The following is a 17,758-nucleotide window of genomic DNA, read 5'->3' as shown; positions in this document are numbered from 1 at the left end:
TGTTATAGAAAAGCAATTAGCAAAAAGTGGGATCGCAGCATTCTTATGCTTGCTTTCTTATATGCTTTGCACTTGTTTAATGTGATATTAGCAAGTGTACAAACAACAAATATGAGTGATTAACTATAGCGGGACTATGTATGTACATTAGCAGCAAACGAAAATAGTTCAGCAAATCAAAGTAAACAATGCAAGTAAAAATGATTGGGTGAATGACTTGTGTTATTCTGGCCTTGAATAGCTTAGGCATATAATTAAATAGTAGTGAGGTATGTATAAAACATATGTTCAAAAAACTCAGCGGTTGCCAATCTTGCTGCAACAATTGCAACAATTTTAAAAATAGAAATTTATTTCGCAGAAATAAAAAATGTGTTCTTAAAGAGTTTTTAATTACAAGCAAATTGGTGTTTGAATTGTCAAAATCGCTGGAGCCTATCGGCTGCTATTCATCTTTAAAAGAAAAGGACAAAGAAGATTCAAATGGCGATAATTAAGAATACAGTTTTTTTTGGAAAAATCGAAGACGATCATTTGTTTGTATTATCGGTAGCTATCGAATAATACCTTTGTTGCTCAAAAATAAATTATGACGTTTTTCGGTTATCACTTTCAGAAATTTTCACTCTGTGTCTTTAAACATAACATTTATTTACATTGTTATTATTACATTGTTTTATTAAAATTATATAACTATGAAATGTACACACTCAGTGATGATAAAGGTACCAAATAAAAAATACAAAAAGTATTTAAAAACAGAATACATACATACTTTCGAAAATACTTTGAAATCGGAAGCTTACATTTTGGTATTATTAAGCCTCCCATATTTTCCTAAGAAGCTGCTGTACGCAAATCAAAAGCTAACATTCAAGAAAAATTTTGCATTTTTCTTGAGCATGAAAATAGCAGTAGGCACAAAATTTTGGCATTTCACGATGCATTAAAATTTATACATGAATGTCTTACTTACTTACTTAATGGCGCTTAACCGTCTAAACGTTTATGGCCGTCCAACAAGCGCGCCACTCGCCAACCGGCACCAAGGGAGTTTAAATCGTTTTCCACCTGGTCCTTAAAAGGGAGTGGGGGCCGCCCTCTACCTCTGCTTCCATAGGCGGGTTCCGATAGAAACACTTTCTTGGCCGGAGCATCATCTTTCATTCGCATAACATGGCCTAGCCACAGCAGCCGCTGCGTTTTAAATCGCTGGACTATGTTGATGTCTGGTATAGCTCGTACAGCTCATCATTAAATCTTCTTCGGTACTCGCCATCGCCAACGCGTAGAGGTCCTTAAATCTTTCGAAGAACTTTTCTCTTGAACACTCTTAAAGCCGCTTCATCTGATGTTGTCATGGTCCATGCTTCTGCCCCATATAGCAGGACGGGTACGATAAGTGTCTTGTAGAGTATGATTTTCGTTCGCCGAGAGAGGACTTTTCTATTCAATTGCCTATCTAGTCCAAAGTAGCATTTATTGGCAAGATTGATTCTTCGATGAATTTCAGTGCTGATGTTGTTGCTAGTGTTGATGCTGGTTCTTTTGTGGGTGTTTAGGCCGATGATATCAATGTCATCAACATATGCCAGTAACTGCATGCTTTTATAGAATATTGTTCCAGTGCGGTTAAGTTCTGCAGCTAGTATAATTTTCTCCAGCATTAAATTAAAGAAATCGCACGATAGGGGGTCACCTGTCTGAAACCTCGGAGGAGAGGTCCTTCCCTATTCTGACTGAACTGATGGTGTTGCTCAACGTTATTTTGCACAACCGTATAAGTTTTTCGGGGAAACTAAATTCAGACATAGCGGCATATAGGCAGCTCCTTTTCGTGCTACCGAAGGCGGCTTTAAAATCTACAAAGAGGTGATGTGTGTCGATTCTATTTTCGCGGGCTTTTTCCAAGAGTTGGCCCATTGTGAAAATCTGGTCGATGGTAGATTTACCAGGTCTGAAGCCGCACTGATAAGGTCCAATCAGCTGGTTCACGGTGGGCTTCAATCTTTCGCATAATACACTTGAAAGGACCTTATATGCGATATTAAGAAGGCTGATTCTACGATAGTTGGTGCATTTTGCAGTATTCCCCTTCTTGTGGACTGGGCAAAGAGCACTTAGATTCCAATCGTCGGGCATGCACTCGTCCGCCCATATTTTGCCAAGAAGCTACTGCATGCGACTTACCAACTCCTCGCCGCGTACTTGGAAAGCTCCACAGGCAATCCATCACAGCCCACGGCCTTGTTGTTTTTCAATCTGGTTATTGCTATTCTGACTTCGTCATAGTCGGGTGGAGGGACATTTATTCCATTACCATCGAATGCGGGATCGAGTTCACCATCCCCGTGCGGTAAATCGCCCATTTAGGAGAGTAGAGAAGTGTTCCCTCCATAATACAAGTACTTTGTGGATATCAGTTACAAGGTCGCCATTTTCGTTCTTCCAGGCCCCGGTCTTAAAACCTTCGGTCTGTCGCCGAATTTTTTTGGTAAAATTTTGTGGTGTTATTCCTGGTGGCTAGCAGCTCAAGCACCTCGTACCCACGCCTTTCTGCTTCTGTTTTTTTCTTCCTGAAAAAGCGCCTCGCTTCCCTTTTCAACTCACGATAGCGTTCACACACTCCTCTTGTTGAGCTCGCTTTTAACATAGCCCTGTAGGCAGCGTCTTTTCTTTCGATTGCAATGCGGTGTTCTTCATCGTACCAGTTGTTTTTTCGTGGCCGCCGGTAACCAAATTTTTCCTCGGCGGCAGTACGAAGTGCTTTCGAGATATGCTCCCACTGCTCCTGTATCCCTAGGACGTATACCCAAGTACAGGTGCGGCCAGTAGCTAATTTGTAGTGATGTAGCTCATAAATCGCTAAAGATATTGACTTGAAATTTGATTTTGATCTAGGAAAACGAAGAAAAACTACGTCGATTGGTGTCTTATTATACCCGGTTACAGGTGTGGCAGTAGCTTTTTTTCTCGTTTTTTGAAGGAAAAAAATTTTTATTTATTATTTTCATTATAAAATATTATTTTATTGATTATTTCTTATAAATAAATATGCAAACAAATTTAAATTATTCAATTGTCTTCATTATTTTCACAAATATTACATGTAAATATATTTGAAGAATGCTGTATGCATATTGGGCGCTGACATATTCTGCACATGTTACGCGTTCGTCTTCTGTCTTGGTCATGGATGTAGCAGAGAAAACAGCTTCCAACCTGTTTGTTTCTTTGATTTTGCACCAGCAGCTGCAGACGTTGATGGCCTATTGTCAGCACTTCCTTGCAAGGCCGTACTTATGAAACTCGCGACTGCAATTTTTGTGTTGAATTTCCGCATCACTTGCTGATTCACATAGACAATTCCTTGGCGAGCTGGCGAAGAAATCTCTTACGCTTCGCATTGGTGCATCTGATGTTGGGATTATTCTCATAATATATGATGTACGCTGCCAATGCCGTCAAATCAATCATATTGAAGAATAGGGACAACGACCAACGCTTTGTCATCCTTTGGCAAGTATTTTCTCCAAGCAATTGGTCCATCACGTCCACTCCTCCTTTTGTCTTGTTATAAAACTCGATCATTTCTGGTTTGCCGCTTTCGCCAATGTGATCATCGTCATGCATTGATGATAGTAATATAACTGCCTTGTTTTTTCGGCACATAGGAGCAAATGTATATGTTGGGCCTAAAACCGAATGTACTTGACCTCTCTGCACGATCTTTGTGTGCCAACATCTCCTTTTGTATGTAGGGCTAATTTTTCCGCAGAGTTCCAACTGACGTCAAATTCATGGATGACAAGCTTTCCAGTAGATTTAGGGATGTAAAAAAATTTTCCATCGTTAAATTTCGGCCCGTTCCATGAAATCGGCTTACTAAATCCTTGACCACGCGTTCACCCTGGTTAGTTTCCCGTCCCGTAGGTGCTTGGCCAGTATATATTTGTCCATGCAGTGGATATGCGTTTTTGGCATCACATACCCACCACACTTTTATGCCATATTTTGCCGGTTTCGATGGGATGTATTGCGTGAAACGGGTGCGGCCACGATATGGAAAGACCTGCTCGTCTACCGTTAGATATTCACTTGGCTTATATGACTGCTGAAAGTTGTAGTTCATCATGGTACACAACTCGGTTATTGGTGCAGCTTTGTCAGTTACCAAACGTTGTGCCCGTGTGTTGCCATCGTCAAACCTTATAAACCGCAGTATGGCCTGAAAGCGGTTAATGCCCATTGACGCACGATATAATGGACAATTTTCCACCGACCACAACTCCGGCGCATATTCGGCATTGCTGCGGTTAGCGCCAGTCATACTAAGCACTCCAATGAACGCATAAATTTCGCTCAAAGTAACCTTCTTCCATGTTTTTGGTTCCGCCTCTGGATGTTTTGCGTTTAACTCCGCATATGTAGCTTCTGCTTTTTTGTTGGTGTAGCGTACTATAATATCCAACATTTCCGGAGTCATAAAACATTTATATGTATTGACTATTGACATCATAGTAGTTGATCTTGCGGGCCCACTTCGCTGTCGCAAAAGATTTTGTTGCCTAGTTTGGCGTGCAAGTCGTGGCTGTGAGCTCCATATGGTACTATCACGTGCTACGAATTCAGTTGCACGCAAATTAATCTCAGAATCATCTGCAGCATCGGATTCATTGTCAGATTCTTCGTAATCAGCCTCATCTACCTGGACATTGTCAATTGTGTAATCAGGGTCTTCTACATGCGATTCAACCACGCCATCTGCTACTGCTACTTGTTCGCGTTCATCCCCTTCAGGGTCGGAAAATAATTCATCATCTGAGATTTCGTCAAACAGGTTTTGTATGTACTGCTCTTTTTCAGCGTCAGATAATCTATATAAAAATAATTAATTTTTATTCCATTTATGAAATTATATTTAAGTTATTTGTATTTACTTCATATATTGATTCGAAGACAAATATTCCATGTTCCTTCTGCTATCCATGTTGTAATATTTTAAATTTTTTCTGACTTCTTATTTTCACAAATATAAATCAACTTCACACTTCAAAAGGACGCTTTACAATGAATATAAACTCGCAAAACTGCCGTTTATATAGCTGCAACCCTTAAGTTTCTGGAAGCATTTCTTACCTGCCAGGTAGTTGGATTATATCAAATGTTGTTTGTCAGCAAATTCTAGCAAGGGTACAATATAATGTCTTCTTCTAAATAATTAAGAGTGCGCGAAAAAGGTTGTATTCTAAAAATTCTAACAACAATAGAAATTATTGACTTCTTAGAAATAACTTAGAATGAGCGCAATTCTTAGAAGCAGGCTACAAATATATGTTTATAACTACTTAAAATGTTTCTCAGAAAAAATGGGAAAAAACGGGTAAAAGAGGCTACTGGCCACACCTGTACCCGGGTATAAGAAGTCGTAGTAAAAGTTGGGTATAAGTCCTAGGGGTATTCATTCAGGCTGAGTTGTGCTCTCAGAGAGCAGGTATGAGAGTCGAGTTGCGAAATAATTGGCAGTATGTTGTGATTGAAGCTTTTCAACGTCTAGCTTTCCTTGTGTTTTTTGTTCCTTGGTTTTAGCCGCGCTGAGGCGGGTGCGTATTTTGGCTGCAACGAGATAATGGTCCGAGTCGATGTTAGGTCCTCGGATCGCGTGCACATATAGAACACTGGCGGCATGCCTTCCGTCTATCACAACGTGATCGATCTGATTGCGAGTATTTCGATCAGGAGACAAGCATGTAGCTTGATGTATCTTTTAATGCATGAACCTAGTGCTGGATATGACCATGTTTCAAGCACCGGCAAAGTCAATCAGCCTCAGTCTTTTAGGAGAAGTTTCATTGTGTAGGCTCAACTTTCCGACTATAGGGCCAAAAACACCTTCTTTTCATAAAACGTGTCTTCCACCTCATCGTCTTTCTCCTCTGTCGGCGCATGGGCGCAGATGAATGACATATTAATTCGGAAAACGGCTCCACCCCGCTTTTATAAAAATAAAATAAAATTTATGAAACTTGTTGATACCATTAGGGCGGGATGGATTTAACCGTTGAACCGGTAACTGTCCCATTACCTGGTTCATTAGCTTTGGCTTATAGCGTACACAATGTACGCATGACCTGATGAGCGTTGATTACCAAAAACTGAAGTCTTATGAGTGTTACTAGTGCCTTGGGTCCTTTGTGGTAGTGCTTCAGATGAAGATGACGAACGTAGTGCATAACGAAGTCGCATTTGTTTAGTAATAAAATTGGGTTCTTTCTTTCCTCTGGAATATCTGCGTATTCTAGTCTGCCACCAACCTTCAGTATTTGAAATCCTTCCACGTATTCAAGAAAAGGGCTCAAATAACGCAATGGGCCATTCGTCGTAAGATCTTTCTGTAAAAGATTAATGACATTAACAAAATGTTTTTGTTGTATGTTCCAAATTATGCAAAGCAACGCGTGATGCAATTCTTGTGGTGAAAGTGTATGAATGTCATCAGGTTTGATACGGTGTCGTAATTTGTTAATAAAGCGAAACATCAAGGCTACTAATCGAAGTGCGCTAGTATAACTACTACGCTGATTGATGATTTCTAAAATGTAATTGGTACTAATAGATGCGTTGAATGCTCATTTTCATTTCTCGCTTTCTACAATTTCCACGTCAATGTCGCCGCACCTGCCCTTTGGGCACTTGTAAACGTTGGTCCATTGTACCATATTGACTTGGCAAGTTCTTCCACATTCGCTCCTCTAGACACCAAATCTGCTGGGTTGCAATGTGTTGGGACATGTTTCCAATGAGCGCCTTTCATTATATCTTGAATTTCCGAAACCCGGTTTCCAACAAAGGTCGAAAGTGTAGCCGAATGCATTTTTACCCAATGTAATACGATTCGGGAATCTGTCCAAAGAAATATGGTAAAAGATTTATTATTTATTGGTTTAATTTTTTCTATAAGACGAGCAAGAAGAAGAGCGCCACAAAGTTCTAATTTAGGTAAAGTTTGTTTTTTTATGGATGCAACTCTGGACCTTGCGGTGAGCAAGTTGACGATGGTAGTTCCACACTTTTTGGTAACACGGGCATATATTGCACAACCATATGCACGAATCGATGCATCACAGAATCCATGTAACTCAAGGGACACCATGTCGTCTGATAAACAGTACCTATTCACCTTAATTGATGAAAGTGAAGATAAACAGTCTAAGAAGGTTTTCCAAGCGCTTGCAATATTCTGTGGCACCGACTCATCCCAATCCAACTTCAGCAACCATGGGTCGAAAAGCGACGATGCTACAGAAAGAATTAAACGTTTTGTAAATTTGCGTGTGGATCCAAGTTTTGCATCGAAAGAAAAAATAAAACAATCAAGATTTTGATTCCATTGTAGGCCCAGTGTTCTTGCGTCTATGTTCAGATCCTTTGCAGAGTTGTCTTCTCTGAATTTATAATAATTAGAGTGCCAATTCGATAATTCAAATTTTCCTAATTCTAAAAACTGAGTTACCTCCTGTTTTGTTCGAAAGAGTTCGACCCCATAGTATCAGCACCACATAATAAGTCATCTACGTAAAACGATTCCCTCCAATTGGAAATTGTTCCAAATGCTGCTCAGCTAGATATATTAAACTCCGTATAGCCAAATATGGAGCGGACGCCATTCCATACGTTACGGTATTACGTTGATATGTGTTAATATCTTCAGTCGGCGAATTCATCCATACGATGTTCGATCGTCTTCGTGCAACAGCACTTGTGTATACATCTTAACAACGTCAGTTGTGAGTGCAAACCTAAAGATACGGAAACGAAAAAGGAAAGTAAACAGTTCATATCGAATTGTAGGGCCAACCATTTGAATATCGCTTAATGATTTTTGGGTTGTTGCTTCACAAGAGGCATCAAATACGACTCGAAGCTTCGTTGCTGTACTTGTTGGCTTTAACATACAGTGATGTGGGATGTAATAATATGGTTCGCTCAGGTTCGGATGTTCTATAATGCTCATGTGTCCCAAACGCTCGTATTCGTTCATGAATTCCCCATATTATTTCCTTAATTGTGATGATCTCTCTAATAGACGCTCTTGTGCAATTAATCGTCTCAATGCCGTTATGTGAGAATCGCCCAAACAACCTGGATTATCTTTGAAAGGTAATTTCACAACTATTCTACCATCGGGTTTCCGTGACACTGTTTTGTTGCACAACTGGTCGCAACTCTGCTGTTCACGGGTCCAAGCCTTTGGTTTACTCGTAACTGTAACGAATAAAATTAATTATTAAAAGAAATACTTTTTTGTGTTTTGGTGTCAAACCAATCATTGTTTTTATTAGCGAAGTTGCCTTAGTATTTATACAAAATTATTCTGATTTATTCTTATGAGCTACCTACATTACATATTTACATTAATACATACTTACATACTAACAGTGTTTTCTTTTCTGGAATAAATTGTTGCCTAAGTAAATGGTAAAGCCTTAATAGAGTTACTCCTACCCCAGAAAAATGTCAACATTTATAGTGCATACAAAGAACATTTCAACTCACCATATTCACTCATATTAACATAGTATATGTGGAACTTAAGAGCGAATTGAGAGTTTCACAGAGTTGCACTGCCACACCGCCATTTTATACAGGGCAAAAGTGTAACGCTTTTGCGTAGTGAACAGGCAAAAATTTTCACAAAAGAACGAAATACCCCGTAAATGCGTTGCCTGTTTTTAGAATAGAACAACAACCCTTGCGCGGCGTACAAAAAGCGTAAAACCTTAGCCAGAAAATAAAACGCTATAAATGTACATAATATGAACTGCGTAGATACATATGTATATTCAGCTCGGTGGGTAGCGCAAGCTCAACGCAAATAACATTAGTTGTGGGAAATGCTTAGTAAGAAAAAACATAATAGAATAAGTTAAGTGTCAACGCGTCGTTGTAATAAATTGTGTGCAGGCAAAAGGTCGGTGGGGAGCAATTCGTCAGCTTTAAACTGAAACAGAATACGCCGTAAGTTACGAGACAGTAGACTGTCGTAGGGCGTGTCGTAATAGATGTATGTACAATTGAATGAATATGTATATAGGAGTCAACGCATCTCAAGACATACCAAAACGAGTCAAAATATATGTTTGTACAAATGAATAAATGAATGAGTGACTGAGTGAATGCTACACCATCCGCCTTTGAAAGAGTAGTCATATATAATTTGTGCACGAATTATCTATGGCTACTCAAGTGGTACTATTAATTTTTGAATCCATTTGACGTAACTTTATCTGTTTACGTACTCTTTATCTTTCTTTTTTATTTGTTTACAATTTTTTTCATATTATGTTATAAGGGTTTAATGGAGATTATGAATAAAGTGGAATGCTTTCAATCACTTAAGTGTGTGCTATTGTAATTAGTTTTTCTATTTAAATTATTTTATTATAGTATTTTAAGCATATTTTTTGAATTATTATTTTCTTATTATCATTTACATTTTCCACATTATAGGGAATTAAAGTGTAATTATTTTTACTATCTATATTTTATTAACGAAAATTATTTTTCCTATCAATATTACGGAACATATAAACTAAAATTATGACTTCTCTAAAAATCGAGGTTTTCCTAGATAAAAACGGTTAAGCAAAGCTTTTATGTTTTGTTTTTTCAGTTAGCCTAACTAATATTTATAGACGAATCAAGTCAAACTAATATTTATATTTATTTCTTTAATGTTATATTTCTAATAAACAATAAAGATAAATGATTTAGATTTCCTTACTTGACCATCTCTATAAAACGAAGCCTCTGCATTTTTATTAAACAATGTAGGATGATGGTTACAGTAATCATCGGCTGAAAATTGACATTGTTCTAAAAATGAGATTTCTGAGTGTATTATGTACAGTAGATTGGGTAGATTCAGTTGCTGCTAGAACAAGAAGTAGTTGTATTGTGAGGAGTAGTTAAACCAATGGGTACAGTGGATGCAATAAAAAATTTCATATCTTTTCTTATACCATTTTTAATATTTTCCAGCAATATTTTGATTAGATCTTATGTTTCATGTGATTTCTGCGGCGGCCACCAATACAAAATCGTCATGATATTTATGAAGAATTTCTTTTTATTTTGTCGACTTTTGTCACATCCATAACTTCTGGAGTTGATGCAATTTCTAGATCTTTGAGAATTTGGGTACCTATTTTCTTAAATTTGCCTACTGCAGTATTCATTATTATTGACTAATTTGTCTCCTAAGGGACAACTGTTTTTTCCTTTTAGAAGTCCTAGATTGCTGGCATTTGTACAGTACGTGTACCGGCAAGTTCAGATTGTCCTAAGTCAATCTCTCCCCCAAAAATCAGATTGCTTTTATTTATTATGCTACAAATTTTCTATCTTCGGGGATGAAAACGAGTGCGACATATCTAATTGCAAATTTGTTTATTAATTAAGCGCTTTATCTATAATAAGGTTCTCCTTGTGACTCTTTATTTTCTCCATTCTTGTTGGTAACATGGTTATCGGCTGGTTAATATATGCTTCCACTTTCTTTTCCTTCTATGTACTTTTGAAGTATTAATCGTGTAATGAATTGTATCTGCTGCTGTACTTATGAAGTGAGAAAAAATGTTTGTACATATGTAGCCATTTAGCTGAAGATTGAGTATATGAATTTTCTTTTCTTTAAAATTATTAAAATTCTTGGTTTGCCAATGAACTTAGACAGCGCTGATGAAGCTGTATCTACTGTTGATTGAGGTATTTTGAAGGTTACTGTTTGGAAAGGGATTTTAAATAATAAGGTATTAAAGTTGATATTTACATTTTGTTCAAATGTAGTTGGAGTTTTGGGTGAAATGAGGTTTTATATACGATTTTGAATGCTTTTCAGTTGTCTAAATTTAAATTTGATATAATTTTTAAGCATCATAGCTATTGCAATGATCAATAGAATGAATACGCCAGATAAAAGAAATAGCCAAATTCTGGAATATTTTCAATGTTTTTGGTTTCTTCTTCAACTGGTGGTTGGTATTTAATTATTCGGTTCTACGATACCTTGCTCTCAGAGTTTTCTTTTCCTATTTCATAACCAGCTATGGCTATCATAATGCCATTTGCTTTAAAAAATCCCTTTAATAATATTTTTGTTTTGAGAAAGAGGCTAAATTAAGCTTTGATAAAAATATTGATTTTATTCTTTATTCTAGGCACTCCAACTTGATTAAAATATTATTTTACAACTTTCTTGTTTGTAAAAATTTTTCTTTTTTAAAAATATTTTTTTTTTTTTTCAAAATATGATAATTTATTTTTTCTTACTTAACAAACTTTACAGAATATTGGAGTTTCAAAATTAATTTCTATACTATTTTCATTTATATGCTATTTTTATTTCTATTTCATATTCTATACCACTTTGGGCTTCATATTTTTTCTATTTTACCTCATTTTCATTGATCTGCCTTAGATCTATTAGTTATTTTTGAACCTAAAGCATTCCATTTTAAAAATTTTTCTTTTATATTAATATTTTTAACATTTAGGTATAATTAGTTTTTCTTACTCGATAAACTTTACAAAAATATTGGAATTTAAAATATAATTTCTATTTTTTCTATGCTTTTTTGGGCTTTAATCCCCTTTTTCCCATTTTTATATAATCTGCCTAAGCATCTTAGTTCTATTCTATTTTTCATCGTAGTTAGTTACAATTAATTATTATACTCAGTTGAGCAGAGCTCACAGAGTATATTAAGTTTGGTTGGATAACGGTTGGTTGTACATATATAAAGGAATCGAGATAGATATAGACGTCCATATATCAAAATAATCAGGATCGAAAAAAAATTTGAATGAGCCATGTCCGTCCGTCCGTCCGTTAACACGATAACTTGAGTAAATTTCGCTATTAAAAATGATCGCTATTTAAAATGAACGATATCGGACTATAACCACGCCCACTTTTTCGATATTGAAAATTTTGAAAAACCGAAAAAGTGCGATAATTCATTACAAAAGACAGATAAAGCGACGAAACTTGGTAGATGGGTTGAACTTATGACGCAGAATAGAAAATTAGTAAAATTTTGGACAATGGGCGTGGTACCGCCCACTTTTAAAAGAAGGTAATTTAAAATTTTGCAAGCTGTAATTTGGCAGTCGTTGAAGATATCATGATGAAATTTGGCAGGAACGTTACTCCTATTACTATATGTACGCTTAATAAAAATTAGCAAAATCGGAGAAGGACCACGCCCACTTTAAAAAAATTTTTTTTAAAGTAAAATTTTAACAAAAAATTTAATATATTTACAGTACATATGTACTCCAGTAATGACACGGTGCAACAAAATACAAAAATAAAAGAAAATTTCAAAATGGGCGTGGCTCCGCCCTTTTTCACTTAATTTGTCTAGGACACTTTTAACGCCATAAGTCGAACAAAAATTAACCAATCCTTTTGAAATTTGGTAGGGGCATAGATTTTATGACGTTAACTGTTTTCTGTGAAAATGGGTGAAATCGGTTGATGCCACGCCCAGTTTTTATGCAAAGTCGTCCGTCTGCCCTTCCGCATGGCCGTTAACACAATAACTTGAGCAAAAATCGACATATCTTTAATGAACTTAGTTCACGTGCTTACTTGAACTCACTTTATCTTGGTATGAAAAATGAACGAAATCCGACTATGACCACGCCCACTTTTTCGATATCGAAAATTACGAAAAATGAAAAAATGCCATAATTCTATACCAAATACGAAAAAAGGGATGAAACATGGTAAGGTAATTGGATTGTTTTATTGACGCGAAATATAACTTTAGAAAAAACTTTATAAAATGGTTGTAACACCTACCACATTAAGTAGAAGAAAATGAAAAAGTTCTGCAGGGCGAAATAAAAAACCCTTAAAATCTTGGCAGATATTACATATATAAATATATTAGCGGTATCCAACAGATGATGTTCTGGGTCACCCTGGTCCACATTTTGGTCGATATCTGGAAAACGCCTTCACATATACAACTACCGCCACTCCCTTTTAAAACTCTCATTAATACCTTTAACTTGATACCCATATCGTACAAACGCATTCTAGAGTCACCCCTGGTCCACCTTTATGGGGATATCTCGAAAAGGCGACCACCTATACAACAACCACCACTCCCTTTTAAAACCCTCATTAATACCTTTAATCCCTCATAAAATACTCTTTAATGTCTTTCATTTGATACACATGTCATATAAACACATTCCAGGGTTTCCCTCGGTTCATTTTCCTACATGGTTATTTTCCCTTTTGTTGTCACCATAGCTCTCAACTGAGTATGTAATTTTCGGTTACACCCGAACTTAACCTTCCTTACTTGTTTATTATTATTATTGTTATGATAAATTTTTTCTTAATTGAAAGAATTTTTTAATTAGAATAGAAGAAAGAAAAAATTTACACAACTGCCAAAGCTCGTTGTATAGATCCATTTCGGGAACTGCTAAATTCCTTCATCGGCAACGTTTAGGCGCCGCTGCTATAACCATTCAGCCATCACAGCGGTTTTTTGTTTGTCTTCATTAATCCTAATTTTATTCTGGTTCGTGCCAATTGATACTCACAACATTATTTTCTTGAAAAAAACTTAACAGAAATTAAAAAAAATGTTTTCCTAAGCAGAAATTAAAAATTTCTGCTACAAGTTGAGCAGCCGTGAGGCTGCCAGAATTGTTCTGGTTTATATTTACTAATTTAATTATACATTAAGGTTGGTAGTCTGCCGGCGATGGTGTCCAAATTATATTCCACCCTTTTGTTATGCCTTGTGCCGCTAGTCGTTACTCATATATTACCATGGATACCAGTTCCTTGTAATTGCCTTGTGTATCCTCTTTGAAATTGTTGCCGGTTTATATTCCACTTCCTTATGCTCGCCGGTATTCCCAGCAGTTGTGATATTTGTTCATTCGAGCACCCGAAGTTGCCTTAGTATTTATACAAAAATATTTATATATAATTAATTCTTATGAGCTACCTACATTATATATTTACATTAATACATACTTACGTACTAAGTATACAAAATATTAACTGCATACATACATATATTCAGCTCGGTGGGAAGCGCAAGCTCAACGCAAATAACATTAGTTTTGGGAAATGCTTAGTAAGCAAAAACAGAATAGAATAAATTAAGTGTCAACGCGTCGTGGGAATAAATTGTATGCTGGCAAAAGGTTGGTGGTGAGCAATTCGCCAGCTTTAAATTGAAACAGAATACGCCTCAAGTTACGAGACAGTGGACTGTCGTAGCGCGTGTCGGAATATATGTATGTACAACTGAATGAATATGTATGTAAGAGTCAATGCATCTCAAGACATACCAAAACGAGTCAAAATATATATTTGTACAACTGAATGATTGAATGAGTGACTGAGTGAATGAATGAATGCTACATAACTTCTTCCAACTTCCACAACATTTCCATTTTGGTGTGTAAGGAATCGAAGGCTGCAAATAAACAAGATGGTTTGGTTAAATTTTTATTACCCGTTTGGTAACGTCCCGAAACAACCCAGCCCTAGAGGGTTTTTTGCAAAATAGGTAAGTTAGGTCCAAGTTGGATTTGACCAACAGACATCAGACTAAGGAATGTTTCTGTACCCAATAGCATGTTTATTTTCTTTGGTACATAAACTCCACAACATTTCCAATTTGGTATGTAAGGAATCGAAGGCTGCAAATAAACAAGATGGTTTGGTTAAATTTTTATTACCCGTTTGGTAACGTCCCGAAACAACCCAGCCCTAGAGGGTTTTTTGCAAAATAGGTAAGTTAGGTCCAAGTTGGATTTGACCAACAGACATCAGAAAAAAGAATGTTTCTGTACCCAATAACATGTTTATTTTCTTTGGTACATAAAACTCATCATCAGCAAGTACAACATTGTTTGGTATATTCCATGCTGAAATGTCGATTTCAGGATCTGGTTGATAAGCTATGTCCGGTGTGATGCAAAATGTTAATGGTACCGCGAAACCAGTGACTTGCGCCCTTATGTTCGTTGTGGTTTTGTATTTGATATTTGTTGATGACGCACGGATGCTTTGAATTTCTATGTTCTGCTTGTTTCTTGGTAGTAACAACCTTTGCGCAAACTCATCAGTTATAAAATTTATTTGCGAACAAGAAGCCAGTAGTGCGGTGCCCAATATATAACTACCTTCGAAAGGCAATTGAGACACAATCCCATTTTCTTTGTATTATCGTAGCGTTGGGTGACATTAAAAGATTTGAAACGTTCACAATTTGGAACCCTGTGGCCTGTGCTGGAACAAAATTGGTAAGACATACTGGGGCAAGAAAGTGTTTACCCTTTTGATTGATTCCTTGACTTTGTTGTTGATTTGCTGCTACCTTGTGCGAATGAACTACTTGTGTGCGTGTCACTCAGAGACTCCAAATATTAGCAGTGTCGTTCCAAGACCTGTGTACGCTCCTCCCGTGATGTCAACGTTTTAAAGTCCAGCGATTCCTTCCATTTTTTGTTGGTCTGTTCATCGGATTTCTGCAAAACCATATAAATTAGCAAAGCTTGGGATATTTGCCTGTCAGTGCCTAGCGACGTCAGCGAACCATAAATAGCAGACGCCTTATCAACTAAACTTCTAAGCTGAATACCGTGTGGCTTTGTAACAGCAGGCAAATCAAATAATGACGATATACCTACCCTCCAAAAATATAAGGGTTTTGTCCATACCGTACCCTAATGCAAAGCGGGTGTTTATTTACAATGTTAACAGCAATGACAAACCTTGTATAAATGTTGCAGTATGGGCAAGTAGGTGATATAGAGCGATATGCGTTTGATGAGCGCCCGATGAGGAGCTATAACGAATGCAAAAATGTATTTACTTACGGCAACCAATGTTGAAGACAAGCAGGTGATATATGCAGCGATGTGCTCTTGATGACCGCGGGAGTGCCCCCTAAATCCCCAAAAAAATCCCCAAACACAGAATCCCCAGGTAACAAAAAAAAATCCCAAATACATAATGCCCAAATCTAAAATCCCATAACCAAAATCCCCACCACAAAATCCCCGCACTTTTTTGGGGCTAAATCCCCAAACCTTTTTTGAGGAAATATCAAAAACCTCGAACAGAAAATCACAAAAATTTTAATTAAATCATAAAGTAAAGTATAAACATAATTACGCATTTATAATTATGTATGTAAGTATGACTTTTATGCTTATAGTCAAATGATGGGGGATAACCTAAAGATACACATTCTATTTGCATTTTGTTTTCATATCTTCTTTCTGTTCTAACCATGTCAATGTTATATTGCGAATTTGACAACAACTTCTTATGTACATCAGTGGCACGGAGGCTAATATCTTCAACTACCGTGCAAAAGTCGTCGGTTGAGTGCCAGATCACGGATTTAAATTTCATTTTCTATTTATTTAATTTTGGTTTATAAATTTATTATTAAAAATATTGTGAAAAAATATTAAAAAATTAAATGAAAAACCTAGATCTGTAGTGAACCGACGATGAGAAAATATCGCAAATTAGAAGGAAACTACAAAAGCAAAATGCAAAAGTTCTCAAAATAATTGAAAAATGGAAAATTCAAAACGTTAAAGATCTCCAACACCTAAATATCTTCTTGGAGAAAACATTCCTTTAAAGTCAAATGAATTTCTATCGCCTTATTAACTGCAAGATGTATCGAATTAGTTACTTCTTGGCGATAGACGACAAAATTGTCAGAAAACTGCTGGCAGGGTTTTGTAATGTAATTTATACATAAAAATATATGTATTTACATATGTATTTATAATTTGTAAAAACAAAAAAATGTTCCGGTGTTTATCTACAATGCAATGAATTTTGAATTTTTTTGTTATGTAAATACTGTATTAATTGTATTTATAAGTTATTGCGTTGCACTGTATTTTCTTTAATGTGCCCATTAAATATTTGTGAAATCTTCAATATTGAAGTGTTAATTTGGAAATAGAATAAACATATTTATCCTTTTTATGTGTAAAAAACATTCAAATTAGGTTTAAAATCGCCGCAACATACATATGTTATAGAAAGGCAATTAGCAAAAATTGGGATCGCAGCATTCTTATGCTTGCTTTCTTATATGCTGTGCAATTGTTTAATGTGATATTAGCAAGTGTACAAACAACAAATATGCGTGATTAACTATAGCGGGAGTATGTACATATGTAAATTTGTATGCGATGCAATGGTATATTAACAGCAAACGAAAGTAAACAATGCAAGTAAAAATGATTAGGTGAATGGCATGCGTTATTCTGGCATCATCCCACTTTCTTTCCTTAAAGTTGATGAACGTGCGGATCTTGGTAATGATGAAGTCGGCTGTTCGCTCGAGGGAAAGGAGCATAGGCAGGTGGTCAGATGCCAATGTTACCATCGGCTACCAGTTGAAGAAATTTACTAGACTTGCGCTCCGTTTATTGTGCAGGACGTCGTTTCCTCTATTTAATCAGCCAGAATCTCACCCCTGTTGACCGCCTGTAGGTTAGAATTCCAAAGATCGTGATGGGCATTGAAATCTCCTAAGATAATGCGATTATCGCCAGTGAATAGTGCTCTGATAACTAATAAGTATCTACTGGGGCAACAGGTGACAGGAGTGATGTTGGTGATTTTTATTTTCACATTTACTGGACAGATGTGCCGTGACGTTCTAGGACACTGCCCCTG

At 36.4% G+C, this 17,758-nt stretch overlaps 1 protein-coding gene across 1 annotated transcript in view; it reads left to right on the top strand.

The window, feature by feature from the left end:
* Positions 1-17,758, top strand: part of LOC137254256 (clavesin-2) — a gene marked incomplete at its 5' end in the record, with an annotated part of 360,972 nt that overhangs the window by 213,978 nt on the left and 129,236 nt on the right. The gene's annotated exons all lie outside the window — the stretch shown is intronic.

The sequence above is a fragment of the Eurosta solidaginis genome, chromosome 5 (assembly GCF_040869045.1).
Source record: "Eurosta solidaginis isolate ZX-2024a chromosome 5, ASM4086904v1, whole genome shotgun sequence".
Lineage (NCBI taxonomy): Eukaryota > Metazoa > Arthropoda > Insecta > Diptera > Tephritidae > Eurosta > Eurosta solidaginis.
This window is presented reverse-complemented; position numbering and strand designations above follow the sequence as displayed.